Source organism: Protopterus annectens, chromosome 3.part1 (assembly GCF_019279795.1).
Source record: "Protopterus annectens isolate FY-2018-M chromosome 3.part1, PAN1.0, whole genome shotgun sequence".
In the NCBI taxonomy this organism is placed as follows: domain Eukaryota; kingdom Metazoa; phylum Chordata; order Ceratodontiformes; family Protopteridae; genus Protopterus; species Protopterus annectens.
In genome coordinates, this window is record NC_056732.1 from 1,375,584,980 (window position 1) to 1,375,602,760 (window position 17,781).

General features: G+C 38.9%; 1 protein-coding gene and 1 long non-coding RNA gene across 3 annotated transcripts in view; one reads left to right on the plus strand and one right to left on the minus strand.

Annotated features, from left to right (window-relative positions):
• The window catches only part of GPAA1 (glycosylphosphatidylinositol anchor attachment 1), a 1,710,146-nt gene that overhangs the window by 297,639 nt on the left and 1,394,726 nt on the right, over positions 1-17,781 (plus strand). The window lies entirely within an intron of this gene.
• Positions 14,690-17,781, minus strand: part of LOC122798465 — a 676,918-nt gene continuing 673,826 nt past the window's right edge. For both annotated transcript variants that reach the window (XR_006364272.1, XR_006364271.1), the window contains exon 3: positions 14,690-14,813. This is a non-coding gene — a long non-coding RNA (uncharacterized LOC122798465). The remainder of the gene's footprint in view (positions 14,814-17,781) is intronic.

Below are 17,781 nucleotides of genomic sequence, written 5' to 3' on the forward strand. Positions count from 1 at the left end.
AAAATGGAAAAACAGACTGTGAACAGAAGGATGATGGAAAAAGAAGTATAAGGAATGGGTAATGGAAATTTGAGAGTTATTAGGGAGGATATACATTTCTACAGAACAGATAGCTAATGAGTGGGATAAAAGGAAGAGAGTTTAAAAATGGGGTGGAAATAAAACAGAAAAATAAGAATTATTTAGAGTGAGAGTGTCAAGGATAAAGTATTGCAGGATAAAGGAAATATCCTAGAACAAGAGAAGCAACTGCAGACTGCTAAAGAGAAAATAAAGGAGTATTTGGTTAATATAAGTGTAGAAAGACTTTTAAGCAACTATTTTTTGGTCACTACAGAACACAAAAACATCTAGCACAACATAGGCAACAGAAAGTAGAAAAGGTCACTGCCTTAGGGAAAACTAGGACAAGAAAAATTACCAGAGAGTTTGAAAATTTTAAGAAAATTTGTATAAAGTAGAGGAATGTACAAACCAAGAATAAGCACAAATGGAATTATTTATGGAAAATCTGAAAATGCCAAGATGATAAAATAATGAGACTCAACAACTAATAGTTAAGATAAGAGGAGAGGAGATAAAAATGGTGATGTATAATCAATCTGCAGGGACGTCTCCAGGAACAGATGGTATTCCTGTGAAAGTCTGGAAGCTAAGAGGAAGACGGTGATAAAGATCTGGAAAAGTTTGTTTAATAGTATTTTAGGAGGACGGGAAGCACCTCCTTCTTGGAGGAAAGCTGTTACAGCTGTATTAACCAAAGAGAAAGTAAAGACCTGTTGGACCCAGCATAATAGACTCATTTCAGTTTTAAACCATGATTCTAAAGTGTATATGTCTACACTAGCTAAAAGAATGACAAAGGTGCTGCCACAACTGATGGACATGAATCAATGTGGTTTTGTGGATTAAAGGCAAATATTTGTCAACATTAACAAAACGATCCAGAGGGAAGAAGAATGCAAGAAAAACCTCTGCTATTAGTGGGTCTTGATACAAAGAAAGACCTCGACAAAGCAAGTTGGGATTTTATGAGTGGGACAATAGAAACATTGGCATTCCTTGATACAATAAGGTTAAATAGGAGAATATACAAAAGATTAGACACAAGATTTAAAGTGGGAGGGTTCCTCTCAGAGAAGTCGTGTTTAACAGAGGAACCAGGCAGGGGGGCATGCCCCTCTTTCCCTGTAATTTGCTTTATATTTTCAGTCACTGGCAAAGAAAATAAGGGATTCAGAAATTCAAGGATAACATTGGTATGGTAATCAAGAAAAGTCGGCTTTCTATACTGATAACATTTTATCTGGTATTTAGTAAACCCAGAAAAGGACATCTTGGGGTTGTGGTGGAACACTTAGAAAGTTTCATGTGTTTTGGGGATATAAAATTAAAACAAAGGCTATAACTGTAAATTATGTACCCACTCATGACTTGGCTCAACAATATCCATACTGACTGGAACATAAGATGAAATATTTAGAAGTACGGATTAAAAAAGCTTCTGTTATGGAAGTTTAAGTTTGAAAAGACTAAACAAAAGACTACATAAAAATCAAAAAACTGACAGACCTTGTTTATGGATATAGAAAATAAGATACAAGATATGGTTTTAGTCACCATAGTTTCATATACAGGTCAGTTATATTTGTATCAACCAGAGAAGTTGTGGACAATAATTAATAAAAAGTTGAACAACTTTGTCTGGAAAAGAGAGAGAGCAAGAGTCAAGTTGGATAATTTGATCATCCTGTTAGAACAAAGTGGTTTAATCTGAAGGGATATTTTGGAACTACACAGTTAAGGCTCATATGCACAACACAAGCAGGTGGTTAAAATTCAAAGTGGAAATGGACGACCGTGTGTGCGGTTCAACAAGTAAGAAGCAAGTAGGATTTTGGGTGCAGATCCTTAAGGAGATAAGATCACCATAAAGAAAGTACAGTTTTGTACCTACCATAAATGTAGATGTTCGAAGATCCACATTGCTGCAGTCCTTACACTTGGGTAGTCCGCTGTCCTCGGTCGGCCCGAATATCAAAGTATAAGGCTGACGTCGGTCAAGGCGCATTTAACTGACATCAGGACGTCAGGGTACAAATGCGCATGACCGACGTCATATCCTCAGTCTTTTCTTGCCCCAGATGTCAGAAGACCCTAAAAATAAAGGTCAAAACCAAAAGACAGCAAACAAACAAACAACCACCCTTGCACTAATTATATGTACAATATATACAATATACACAATATTTACAACCCAACCCACACAACCACCTCTAACTACAGAGGGAAGGAGGGAGGTAAATTGGACTGCAGCAATGTGGATCTTGAACATCTACATTTATGGTAGGTACAAAACTGTACTATGTTCTTCATCTCACATTGCTGCAGTCCTTACACTTGGGTAGAATCCCAAAGCAGAGGTAAGGGAGGATGGCCAAACTATAAGGAAGTAGGAGCTGCCAAAATGCCCTGCAAAACAGCAGTGGCAAAACCAGCCCTGGATTTAGAGTAAAGTGGTAGGTGATAATGCCTAGAGAAAGTATGCACTGAACTCCAAGTAGCTGCCTCCAAAATATCGTTGGTTGCCACCACCCTCAAAATAGCTGTCTAAGTGGCAGTAGCCCTAGTGGAATGAGGCCTAATCCCAGCTGGAATCTCCTTGCCATGATGGGAATAACAGAAAGCAATGCAAAACCCAATCCACTTAGAAATAGTTTGTTTTGACACAGGCTTGCCCTGAGAACTCAAAGCAAAAGAAACAAATAACTGCTGAGACTGCCTGAACCCTTTAGTTCTGTCCAAATAATATCGCAACTGCCTGTGTACATCTAAAGTGTGCAAAATCTTTTCCCCTTTATTTTGGGGATTTGCATAAAAGTAGGCAAATGAATAATTTGGTTTAAAGCCACACTAGAAACCACTTTAGGCATAAAGGAAGGATTAGTACGTAAAGATACCCTATCCTTATGGAAAATTAAGAAAGGCTCAACCGCCATAAGGGCCTGTAATTCAGAAACCCTTCTTGCAGAGGTAATAGCCAACAAAAAGGCAGTCTTCCATGATAAATATTTCAACTCAGTAGTAGCTGCAGGCTCAAAAGGTTGTAGAGTGAGTTTCTCCAACACAAAATTGAGATCCCAAGCAGGAGTAGGAGCTCTACGTGGGGTCTTATATTCTTTGCCCTCTAAGAAATTGCTTGAACAAAGGATGAGAAAACAATGGTGGGTCACAGTCATAGTGAGCTGAAATTGCTGCAGCATGAACCTTAATAGAAGAGAAGGACAAACCTTTGTCCAGTAACTCAGTAAGATATTGAAGAGCCACACTTAAATTAGGCTCAGAAACATCAAAATCCTTTGCTGAACTCCAAAATAAAAATCTCTTCCATTTATCTGCATACACTTTCCTTGTACTAGGCCTTCTAGCTTCCAAAATCACATTCAAAACTTGTTGTGGAAGTTGAGACCCTCTATGGTTCAAAACAGAATATGCCAGGCTGTTAGGTGAAGAGAGTGAAGTTTGACATTGAGCAAATGACTGTCCTCCTGGGACAACAGGTGTGGAATCGAAGGCAAAGGCCATGGAGGCTTCCGTACCAGACTTCTCAGTAATGGGTACCAGTGCTGTCGAGGCCAATCTGGAGCTATTAAAATCATCCTTGGCTTGTCCTGTCTGACCTTTAGAAGTACCTTTGGGAGGAGAGGCAGAGGTGGAAAGGCATACACATGAAGATTGCTCCAATTGAAAGAAAGAGCATCCACTTTCCAAGCTGTGGGATGAAACCTTTTAGGTGCAAAACTTTGGCAGCTGATGGTTTAGTGGAGAAGCGAACAGATCTATGTCTGGAGTTCCCCATGACACTGTCAATTTCTGAAATACATGAGGATCCAATTTCCACTCGTGGGGATCCATAATTCGTCTGCTCAACACATCTGCTAAGGAGTTCTGTGCTCCCGGCAGAAACCTTGCCTGAAGATTGAGCTGTAAACTGAGAGCAGTCTCCCACAAAATCATTGCTTGCCTGCATAGAGGATAAGAATGTGTTCCCCCTTGCTTGTTGATGTACCACATGACAGTTGTGTTTGTCTGTTAGAATCAACACCTGCCCTGGAAGAAGTAAATCCTTGAAAGCTATTAATGCAAACTGGACTGCTAACATCTCCTTCATGTTGATATGTAGATGTTGTAGTCTGGCAGGCCACTTGTCTTGTATCCACTTTCCATTTAGATGAGCTCCCCAAGCTTTGTCTGAGGCATCTGTCGTTAAAATCTGACTCGCCTCTGGCCGGGTCACAGAGAGTCCCTTGTTTAGGTGACATTCCTGAGCCCACCACAAAAATTCCTTTTGAATGCAAGGTATTATTTGAATGACAGTGTCCAGATCCTGGTAGTGCTGTGTCCATACATTTTTGAGATACCATTGCAGCTTCCTCATATGCAGTTTGGCATCGGGAAGCACCAGAATACAAGATGCCATGAACCCTAAGGCTTGAAGGACTGTCCTTGCAGTCAGCCCGGACTGATGAGATAGTTGATGGAAGTAAAGGGAAAGATTCTTTTGTTTGTCCGGGGTCAAAAAGGCCATCTGGGATGCTGTATTCAGTCTTACACCCAGAAAGCACATGTCCTGAGAGGGTACTAGACTGGACTTTATTTCGTTCACAGAATACCCCAGGCATCTTAGCACTGCTATCACATATTCCAAATGATGAAGAAGCTCGTCCCTTCCTTGAGCCAGAATCAGGCAATCGTCCAAATAAGGATAGATCTGGATACCTTTTAGCCTGAAGAAAGCTATCACTGGAGCCAGAACTTTCGTGAACACTCTGGGCGCAGTAGATAAGCCAAAGGGCAATGCAGAGAACTGATAGTGAGAAGTCCCAGCTCGAAAACGCAGATACTTCCTGCAACTTAGTCTGATAGGAACATGAAGGTAAGCCTCCTTGAGATCCAAAGTTACCATCCAATGATCTTTGCCCAGCAGAGGTAAAAGCTGTTGTAACGTCAACATTTTGAACTTGGGAATGTCCAGATAAGTGTTGAGGATAGATAAATCCAAAATTGGTCTCCACGTGTTCCCCTTCTTTGGTACTAGGAACAGGCGAGAATAAAATCCTAGGCCCACTTCTGGCATAGGGACCGGCTGTATGGCCCCTATTTGGAGTAACAGAGAAATTTGCTTGTGAGCCTCTATTCTTTGTTGAGGAGGAACGTCTGGCATGCCTCTGAAAGGAGGCAAGGTATGGAAATAAAACCTGTAACCGTGGTGAATGATATCCAATACCCATCTGTCTTGGGTAATTAAACTCCAATTTTCTTTGAAAAGTGCCAACCTTCCTCCCAAAGGTGCTGCCAGGCGAGAAGGCTCTGGCAGCTGAAAAGGTAGGTCATTGGGTCTGTTTACGAAAGGACTGACCCCTGCCCTCACCCGAAGACTGTGCAGGAGAACTCCCTGTTCTAGGCCTGAAAGAGCCCTGAGCTCTGCCCCTACCACGTCTAGATCTACCCCTAGACTGGGAATCATAAGAAGGATACGTCCACCCTTTAGTAGGCCAATTTCTACTAAACTTTGGAGGCTGAACCTGCAAAAAATCTTTAACAGTCTGCATAGACTTAGCCTTGTCTTCCATTTTCTTTAAAACTGCCTCAACAGGAGAGCCAAACAACACATCAGATTGTAAAGGAGCATCTAAAATCCTTGTTTTAACATGGTCAGATAAATTTTGATCCCTCAGCCAGGCGTGCCTGCGAAGAACTGACCCAGTGGCAGCCACCCTAGACGAGGCCTGTACAGCATCAAAACCACATTGCAAAGAATGCTTACCCACCTGTTCAGAAACATGTACTAAATCTTGTAACTCTTTACAATCAATACCTTCCGCCAGAGCATCAACCTTAGACTTCAATTGTGAAAGGAGATAGTTTTGGTATTTCAACATGTGAAACTGGCAATTCAAAGCCCTCATAGCTAGAGTGGAAGAAGTATAAACTTTCTTTCCCCATCTATCCAAGGCCCTGGCCTCTATCTGCAGGAACCGGATTCTTGACAACAGAAGCCTTAACACCTTTAGGCCCCTGGCTAACAGTTTCTGGGTCTGCCCTAGGACTCTTAAAAACATACTTATGAGCTTCAGGCACCCTGTAATACCTATCCGGTTTAACAGGAGCAGGAGGCAAAGAATCAGGATTAAGAGAAGCCTCTGTAAAACATCTTCCACTACATCCAAAACAGGAGGTATAGCCAAAGGCCTATGCTGGGGTAAAACAAAATTCCCTAAGCCTTTTCCTGGAATCAGAGAAGTCCTGACCTTCCCACTTAAAATGCTCCCTCATGGAATGAAGAGTTTCTGAAGAAGAAAAATCCTCAGGAGGAGAAGCAGAAGGAGTAGAATCATCCACATCAGAATCAGAATAAGGAGAGTACTCCTGCAAGTCTTCAGCCGAAGACTCTGAAACATCGAAGCCTGCTCAAAACTCCCTAGCTCAGGCTCCACCCTAGGTCTCTTATCAGGAGGGGCAAAGAACCCTAATCAAAGTAATCAAATCTTCTGCCATTTTAAGCATATGCTTCTTGGGCACAGTTCCTGAAGAACTAGGGGTGACACCAACTGAAGCTAAACCTGGCCTGCCTCTAGGAGAAGCCTTGGAAACAGAAGGAGAGGGCCTAACCACCCTAGGCAGGGAGGGGAGTAAAGTAACCTGAGAAGCCCCATCACCCTGACCTGCCTCCTGAGAGGCCACATCCTGCAATAACAAAGTCTCTCCCTGGGATCCCAAAGAAACCTCCGGTGGAACCACCGACTCCACCGACACCTCTAAAGAACCGGTGTCCGGTACGGACGGTTCTTCTAGCCTAGGCTTAACTGCTTTGTCCTTGCGCTTCTTCGAAGAAGCGGGCGTCGGAGCATCCGACGGCATTTTATAATTGCACCGCTTCCCGAAGACTAACCTGGCACAATCTAATCTCCTCTTTATAGTGCGCTTATTGAATCTAGCACAAGAGCGACACCCAACAACGTCGTGCTCAGGCCCTAAACAAGGAATACACAAAGTATGATAGTCTCTATCACGGTATCTGTTTCCCACAAGAAATACAATTATTCACTTTTTCTGACATCCGGTAAACCACTGAGGCAAGAAAAACTAAAATATTCCCAACGGGTACTTAGCCAACTTTGACTCGGTCTGAAACTCCGAAATCGAAAAATTTCAGAACGCCAACCGGCACTTGCAATACTGCTTCTGCATCGGACCATGCGGCAAAAAAGACTGAGGATATGACGTCGGTCATGCGCATTTGTACCCGGACGTCCTGATGTCAGTCAAATGCGCCTTGACCGACGTCAGCCTTATACTTTGATATTCGGGCCGACCGAGGACAGCGGACTACCCAAGTGTAAGGACTGCAGCAATGTGAGATGAAGAACATCATTATATTCTTAAAGATGTACAAAGTATTCCAAGAACTAAGCCAACAGGGGAATGGAGAAGACAGATTTTGCCAAGGAGGATTACTTTAAATAAAGGGTATAGAAAAGAGGTGAGAAAACTGGAATTTACTGGAGAACCAAGGTACAGAAAGCAAATGATTTGAGAGGAAAAGGTAATAACAGAGTGGGATGAGGACAAGTAGTAGTCTGGACTGCACGTTAGAGACTGCCTCCCTTAGCAGAGTGTAGGCAAAGAGAACGAATAGAGTCCCAAGAGAAAAACCTGCTTTTGTAGAGGTTCTAGTCAAAACTAGAACGGAAGCTGTTAAAAAGGGGATGACTAGTAGAACATATAAAATATTTCATGATAACTATAAGAATCAATAGAGAAGGTTAGAGAAGATTGGGAAGAGAGACAGGAAACTATCAAGGAAATAATGGAAGGACATGTGCATGGTTTCCAAGTATATAAAAATCCAGAGAGTGTCTGTGTGTCACTGTACCTGGAATAATCTCTTATGGGCATTCTGTAGCCAACACAGTCATAATGCTCTGGGAAAAATATCCTGCAACAATATTTCAAAATGGCGTCAGATATCATCTTACATTAATGATATTTACCATTAGCAGACTTACACAGCTCTTCATGTATTTTTTTTTTTTTGTCCATGCAGTTGTCTTTCAGCTTTTCCCGGTTAGGGGTCGCCACAGCAGAACTCCAGTCCGCTAATGATTGGCAGTAGATTTTCACGAACTCCAAGGTGCCAGCTCGACGTTCAACCTTGCCCATTTACCCATGTCTTTCGAATGCCCACCCAACCGCGGGGAGGACATGCAGACTCCAGTAATTTTTTTTCAGGCTGATACGCCGTTTGGTTCTTAGGAAATGAGAACCAAAACTAATTCTCTTTTCCCAGAAAAGTAAAAAAAAATTTGCAATTTTATACATTACAGAAAAATACACATTGTACTTGTTCTTTTATGCATGTAGTCAGTTTGCTGCAGTTTTCCCCAACTCCCATTAGGGCATGTGATTTGTCATATAAGGCTAGCAATCCAGGAGTCTTGTCCTAAAGTTTTTGAAATACCTTAAAGCAGTAGACAGACTGTCTTTTGAAACTTGGGGTCAAATTCAGGGACAGGGTGGCATTCTGAAATTAACTGCAACACAAAGTGATTTGAAAACAGTGCGGCTGCCAATTCCCTTCAGAGTAAATATAGAAGCAATCAAAAACAAATACATAATGCTATGATTTCAAGCTTAAAGATATGCATTTCAGTATAAAAGTGATATTCTGTTTATATGTTGTGACACAAAGGACAATAGGATTTTTTCATTAAAATTCAAGATGCTATGCTACCTTTGCAGACAGACAGCTAACTAATTTGGTAACATTCCCATAAGAGTTTAGGAAAATGCTGAATTAATTTTGGACATTGAGGCACTTACAAAAACAGACAAGTCATTTGGGGAGATGCACTTGGAAAATGGTCACTAATAAAAGGGACCAATAGCTCCAAGTAGAACAAAAATCCGACATCTGCAGCATTTTCACATATATAATACACATCTCTGAGTAAATGAAACACTTTCACAGACATCAGAGTATGAGCTGAATGATAAAGGACTGCCTTCTGAGCCATTTAAAAGCAACAGTTTTATAAGCATGTAATGCTTAATGAAGTTACGCAACATACTGTAGCAAACTACTGAGGTACAGGCGAAGTAAATTATACATCAGACAACATGCCATTACACATCAGACAACATGCCTGGAAAATAAATTAAACAATTAACAGGCATGAGATGCAGAAAAAACAGCTAATCTTCACTTCAACATCAATGATACTGGGTCTGCTCTATACCATCAGCTTTCAGATGTTGACATGGAGGGGTGGATTAAAGGCACTTTTTAACATCTGGAGTAAAACCACTCATTGCGCTGGTATGGCGAGGGGAGCAAAACTGGCAAATGCCCAGTTTCCCAACCAGCATGGAAAAAGAGGACTAGCAGACACAGTCCAAGCTTGCAGTAATTTTGGAAACACCAGCCATCGTGTTAAAGTTTGAAGGGTTTTGTCTCTTACTGCAGTCTTGGACTAAAACAGGAAAAAGTTTTGGTTGTCTTGCAATATGCAATCCTGCGACAGAAGTATGTCATCTTCTAAGATGACCTACACTTGGCAGTATATTTATGTGATAAATATGAAATACATAACTGCAGCCCTTTTTTCCAACCCAGTAAGACATCTATGGTATACATAAAGTGGCTAAAATTGCTGGATACAAGGGCTGTTTGTGGATGAAACTGATCTTGTCCATGGTTGTCAGCTTATGATGCTCAGAAAGCTAGACTGTGCATTTGCTGTCTGTGCATACAAACAGAATGGTCCCAGATGAAAGTACACTCCTGATCCCACCTCTCAACTGTTCAGATGTTTACAAAATGTCCAGATTTTTGGCTCATATTTTTGGTCTGTTCCTCATAAAATGTGTGGTTTTCTGTCAAATCACTAGGATGATCTGAGGATTAAAGTCACTAAATAACATACATTTGAATTTCAGACTTTCATTCCTTCACAAAATGAATGTTAAAACAAATACTGTCACTCTACCAACTTTCTGAGTTTATAAGTACAATGTTTAAAATACATCCCCATTTTTGGGCCTTTGCCCCCCCCCCCCCAATTTTTGTCAGGTTTTGTCCAGATTTCTTTCATTAAGAGGATGACAGGTATGCTCCTGATCAACAATATATGCACAACAGTAATGCACACTTTTTTCCAACACAATTTGTAAAGGTTTGCCTCTACCCCTTAACTGCCCCAGCTTGCTCTTAAGGAGACTCAGATACCCTTAAGTAATATTTACTTTACAAAAATAACAGAATTTTATAAATTCTAATTACAGCAGTAAATGTTATTAGTGTTAACTGAATTTCCACTACTAGTCAGCAAATTTCTGCAAGGGTTACTTGAAATCAAAATATTACATTGTCATGGTAGAGTTTAGTCCTTATAACTACAAAAGAACTTAAAACCATAAAATTACGACCATTACTCAATTCTTGTCACTACCATAAAGTTTACTTACAAGGAGGTTGTAACACGATCCAACATGCTTACTCACCAGCAAACTGTCATCATCATGAATTAAACAAAAACAGGTACCGGATCACTGGATAAAGAAACTCCAAAGATTTTCCAAAGATGTATTAGAATGTAAAGCGCTTTTCGTCTTCCATATTAGGAAGACTTCTTCAGACAAAGTAAGAATCCATTCAACACAATTTAAAAATAAAAAGGCGCCAAAGCAGTACCACACTAATTACATACAGCTGCCATCAATTAAAACACATTCTCATCTTGTTAATGTTAAAAGGTATACTGATCTATATCACTTCGTAGAAAAAAAAAAAAAAAAGTTAACACTCACAATCCTATAGTTCATAAAAACAGAAGTATATTTATGCACATTATAAATAAATAAAAGAATCTCTTGAATGCAATACAGGCATTTTTTGTATAGATGAAGTGTAAACGTCGTAACAGACACAAATTCATGGTACATCCAATTAGAAATACCAACGTAAATGAAAACCTCTCTTAAAAACAAGGCAATGCCAGCTTCAAAAGCAAGGGGTCCACTTCTTTAGATTAAAGTGTCAGTTAATACCATCACAACAACTGAAATAATGAATGCCCCCTGACAAGAAAATAAAAAGTGTGCAACTCAAATGCGAGGTTACCATACGCATAAAAAGTAAACAATGCAATATAACTTCACTGTAAATCTACAGTGGCTAGTATTCAAAAGCATTACAAAAGATGTGTATTGCGTTTCCTTACCCACTAAAATAAACCTGTAAAAGTCAAAATTTTAGAAAAGACAACAAGTTGAAAAGTAAAATAAGATAAAATAGATGCAACTCGCACTCTAAAATAAGAATCCATATGTAGGACAGTATAACTAGCAGCTACTATAGTTATAGTCAAAATGAAATGCTACATAAATGTAGTTAAACCTGAATTTCCAAATATTCAAGCCATCCCTGCTGTTCAACTCGTTGTACACCCCCAATGGAAGGCAAAGAATTCTCTCAGCCAAGGAAAAAGGGAAATCATTCTTTTAATAAATTAGCAAAAAAGTCTGCCCTCTGCAAGAAAAAAAACACCAGGACCCAAAACGCCACTACTAATGAGTTGTTTCCTTAATGTGTAAAAAGCGTGCACGCGCTGGGGTTCTTATAAGCGTTAAAGTGCTACATCAGCAATTACTTGATTCGAATCAACGTAACACACAACCATAATGACCGGAAATGCAAATGCATCAAGTATTCATACAAACAATGACCCGTAAACTGTGCCAAAGTAAGAATGAATAATCATGAGCCACAGTTGCCACCAATACTGATCAAAGCTTATGTATACACAGTAGCAAAGTGAGATGCAGGAAGGCAGACGGTAAAAACATGAGAAAATACTGCTAAGCAAAAAGAAAAAAACTGATTAAAAATATTACAATGAAACTGCACCGAAAAATAGTATCAGAGATGAACACAACAAAGGCCAAAAAAAAAAAAAAAAACGGTATACTAAGAAATATATACTCAAAACGAAAAAATTGCCTACAAAAAGAAATAATAAAAATCTTCTAAGAAATTAATATGTATAAACTCGTTAGAAAGGTATGACTACTCTAATGGGTACATATAAAAGGAGAAAGGGGGGGGCAGAAAAGTAATACTATAACCATAACTAAGCATATCAGAAGTAAAATATACCGTCAAGTTAAAAAAGTTAATGGATAAAAAAAGGTTAAAAAATTCTTATATGGAATAAAAAACATTTCTGAATACATAACATTAGTGACACAAATGAATCTATGCACTCTAACGACAAAAGAGAAACGAGCAAAATAAATAAGGTTTTAAATGACATACTTGTGCAAACATCTTAAACTTCTTAACTTTAAAATACAAGTCAAGGAGGCAACTTCATTAAATCCTGGTGACGTATAAGAATTCAATTTAAGTTGCCAAATAAGCTCCCTTTTCTCTAATAACAATTGTTGGGGTCCCCCTCTTTCATCCACTAGTACCGGGTCAACTACTTTTTTTTTTTTTTTTTTTTTTTTTTTGCCTTTGTTGTGTTCAACTGTGATACTACTTTTCGGTACAGTTTCATTGTAATATTTTTAATCAGTTTTTTTCTTTTTGCTTAGCAGTATTTTCATGTTTTTATGGTCTGCCTTCCTGCATCTCACTTTGCTACTGTGTATACATAAGCTTTGATCAGTAATGGTGGCAACTGTGGCTCATGATTATTCATTTTTACTTTAGCACAGTTTACGGGTCATTGTTTGTATGAATACTTGATGCATTTGATTTTCCGGTCATTACGGTTGTGTGTTATGTTGATTCGAATCAAGTAATTGCTGATGTAGCACTTTAACGCTTATAAGAACCCCAGCGCATGCACGCTTTTTACACATTAAGGAAACAACTCATTAGTAGTGGCGTTTTGGGTCCTGGAGTTTTTTTTCTTGCAGAGGGCAGACTTTTTTGCTATTTTATTAGAAGAATGATTTCCCTTTTTCCTTGGCTGAGAGAATTCTTTGCCTTCCACTGGGGGTTCACAACGAGTTGAACAGGGACGGCTTGAAAATTTGGAAATTCAGGTTTAACTACATTTATGTAACATTTCCTTTTGACTATAACTATAGTAGCCGCTAGTTATACTGTCCTACATATGGATTCTTATTTTAGAGTGCAAGTTGCATCTATTTTATCTTATTTTACTTTTCAACTTGTCTTTTCTAAAATTTCGACTTACAGGTTTAGTTTAGTGGGTAAGGAAACGCAATGCACATCTTTTGTAATGCTTTTGAATACTAGCCACTGTAGATTTACAGTAAAGTTATATTGCATTGTTTACTTGTTATGCATATGGTAACATCGCATTTGAGTTGCGCACTTTTTTTCTTGACAGGGGGCATTCATTATTTCAGTTGTTGTGATGGTATTAACTGACACTTTAATCTAAAGAACTGGACCCCTTGCTTTTGAAGCTGGCACTGCCTTGTTTTTAAGAGAGGTTTTTATTTACGTTGGTATTTCTAATTGGATGTACCATGAATTTGTGCGTCTGTTAAGACGTTTATACTTCATCTATACAAAAAAATGCCTATATTGCATTCAAGAGATTCTTTTATTTATTTTTAATGTGTATAAATATACTTCCGATTTTATGAACTATAGGATTGTGAGTTTTGTTAACTTTTTTTTTGTTTTGTTTTCTACGAAGTGATATAGATCAGTATACCTTTAACACTAGCATGATGAGAATGTGTTTTAACTGATGGCAGCTGTATGTAATTAGTGTTGTAGTGCTTTGGCGCCTTTTTATTTTTAAATTGTGTTGAATGGATTCTTACTTTGTCTGAAGAAGTCTTCCTAATATGGAAGACGAAAAGCGCTTTACATTCTAATAAATCTTTGGAAAATCTTTGGAGTTTCTTTATCCAGTGGTCCGGTACCTGTTTGTTTCTACAAAAGTTTGTTTTTATTGGCATTGAATCATCATAAATTAAAACAAATCTACTTAGAAGTATTAGTGTAAAAAGATTTTTAAACCAATGTCCCAGCATGAAAACCCATGACAATAATCCTCTCCACACAAGTGAACACAGAATCTGACGACATAACTAAAGTGTGAATTAAAACCAAAACACACACACACACACACACACACACAAACACACACACACACACACACACACACAAACACACACACACACACACACACACACACACACACACACAAACACACACACACACACACACACACACACACACACACACACACACACACACACACACACACACACACACACACACACACACACACACACACACACACACACAAACACACACACACACACACACACACACACACACACACACACACACACACACACACACACACACACACACACACACACACACACACACACACAAACACACACACACAAACACACACAAACACACACACAAACACACACACAAACACACACACAAACACACACAAACACACACAAACACACACACAAACACACACAACACACACAAACACACACACACAATCTGACGACATAACTAAAGTGTGAATTAAAACCAAAACACACACACACACAAACACACACACAAACACACACTGCATTTTGTATCTTTTTCAGTATCCAGTGAACTCACCTCTTCTGCCATGGCTTTAACCTCTTCCTCTGTGTGGGACACTCCTACAAGATTTCGGAAGGCAATATACTCCAAACTATGACATGCGGCACATACTTGCTTGTATACCTGGTACCCACGGCGTATACTAGATGGGAGGGAGGGGGGAGAAAATCAAACAAGTCCAATTATTAAAATTATATTTCTCAACAGTGAAGCAAATAATAAAGTAGTCGAAAAAACAAGTAGGACTTGAGAAAGATCTCAATGGCAGTGTAAACACTTATTTCAGTTCTGTGTAAATCAAAAAGACTAAGTCCATCAATGTCACAGTAACGTACAAAACTACTTGGATGGGCACTTTGAAGGACTCAGTACTTCAATTAATCTGTGTCCAGATTACCAGTGTAGGAGTAGCAACCCAGGCAATGAAAAAGATTACTTGGGAAGAAAGAGGAATGACAAGGTTTGTGTCTACTACTGCTTGAGTCACATCTTAGATAAGATTCTTAGTGGAGACAGAGAACCAAATGACAAGGATGTCAGCATGCAAAATGCCCATCTTCAACTTGCATCTAGCACTCACGGAAAAACAGGCTGCAAAGTTAAATAAGAAAACTAATGTGAACACTGATAACACCTGGCTCATTTTTCTCTCTGCTTCCCGCTCATTTTCCTCTCTGCTTCCCAGTCCAGAGTACTAATTATTTCTGTCACTATGAAGATGATGTCAGCAGCAAATTTAGAGGGTAAAACATCAAGAAATCTAAACACCGAGGAGAAGGGCACTGATCAACACTTGATATTTCTCTTTGGTGTGCAACAGCCACACTAACTCCATGTTTAATGTGTTAGAATTAAAAGTGAACCATGCAACTCTCACACCTTACTTGACCGATCCATAGCCTGTCCATGCCTAAGTGCACCAGTCAAGCACCAACACTCCTCAACATTTCCTTATTTATATCTCGTTAACAGGAAAGTTGCACTTTCATTCTAGGGTACAAAGCTCCATAAAAAAAACACAATACACATTACAAAAGGAATTTAATAATTCAAGTAATTTTCCGGTAACAAAAGACAGACATCGAATATTTATATATATATATATATATATATATATATATATATATATATATATATATATATATACACACACACACACATATATATATATATATATATATATATATATATATATATATATATATATACCTAGCAGTTAATGGAGTGAACTAAAGCTTCGAATTATTAAATAAGCTGCTTCCACTGCCAACTCTCAGCAAGTCACTTACACAGTGCTCTCAAGTCACCCATGAAAAGGACAATTTGTACAGTGAGCTTACCAACAAATAGGTCTGAAAAAAAATAAAAACAGCAAATTATACAGCACAAGACAGAAAGAAACAAACTGACTGCAAAACTGTCATGCAATAAATACTTAGTATTTGATAAAAAATTAATACAAAGGCTATAGAAAATGAAGCATGGTGGCATTATAAGATTTTGGTATACACAGACTGTGCATAACCAACTTCCTTCCTGGATACATACCAGCTCAGTTTCATAAAAAGCAAACACGAACACACACAAACACTTTTTGTTAATAGCTTTAAGTATCTGCCTACCGGACCCAGGTCACAGATGAAAAGGCTCCTTGGACCAGCCCATTTACTCAGTTAACAAACATTAACTATTTTATACAAAGAAGGCCACAAACTTAAAATTACAGTAGTAGCTTTTAAAACAAAATAAAATAAAAAACATTACAGTGCTCACTTGCATTCTGTATTTACAGACTTCATTTTTTAAGGGGTTCTATTTCTACCTTTCTAGAAATGCTCAAAAAGAATCTGCTCTCCCACACAAGCAAGTACCTTTTTATTCCTGGAATACCTCCTGCAGTGCCACCTACTCCTGTGGGACTGTGGCACTTGACATGCCCAGACATCCTCTCTCTCCCAAGATCAGCACTTCCTCCCCTCCAAATCTGTCAAACTCAAGTCACTAATCATTCCGGGGTCACATGGGCTACAGGTCTGGCCATTCCTTGCACACCTCCAAAACAGTCTTAATACTTACACATTTTAACACAAAACAGTTGCACTTCACAGTCTCAGAAAAAATACAGCCAGATCTCTGTACACAGCAACAGTTTTTACAACCAAGGCAGAGTTAACTTTAGTGGAGGTCTTTGGTCAGAATAAATATTAACTCTTTAAATGTGAAAGTATCTTGGTGGTCTTAGCAGCAGTTAATGTGGGACTAAAACTGTTGCACATCTGTGCTTTGCACTCTAACCACATCAATCCAACATGACTAAGCTGCATTCTCTATTCTCCTACTGAAATGGAGAACTTGAACTACAAGGCCATACACACGGAATTAAGTATAAAACAGTTAATGTCAAGTCTGTTTGGATGAGCAAAAAGTAAAAAAAAAACAAACACAGCCCAATAGTTGAAAAAAAAAAAAAAAAAAAAAAAAAAGTAAACTTTTTGAACAGAAACATCTTTATTAAATTATCACTTATGACATAGGCAATCCTACATTTATATAAATGAAAAGTATTGACAATCTTAGTTGCAAGCATTTTACATAAAAAAACACTAGTTAATAAACAAAAATTATGTATTTACTATAATAAGATCAGTGTTGTCTGTCTTGGTCTATTTCAACTTGCGGGTTTATCAGATCGGACTTGGATCAAACACTGGTCAAATCCACAAGACTTCAACACACTGGGCTCTGCTTCCCTTACCCACAATTCCCCACTCCCTACAGGATACCTCAGATCAAGTTTGCCCCACTCAAACTTACTTCAAGGAAAAACTGCTGCAAAAAAAAGGAGGGGGGGGGCAAAGGGCTCCAAGGAAAGTAACAAAGCCTCCCCACTTAGACATCAGAGGACAAGAGACTCGCCAAAAAAAGGTGGGGGCAAGAGGGAGGAAAGTTTGAACCAGAGAGAGAGAGAGAGAGAGAGAGAGAGAGAGAGACAGAGACTATACGGATCTACCATTGTGTTAAGTACACAACTTTCGAATCAGATGTTGTCTGTCAGTCTGGCTTTGACCTGTGGGACAGAGTATCCAGCCACGTAAAACCCTTGGGAGGAA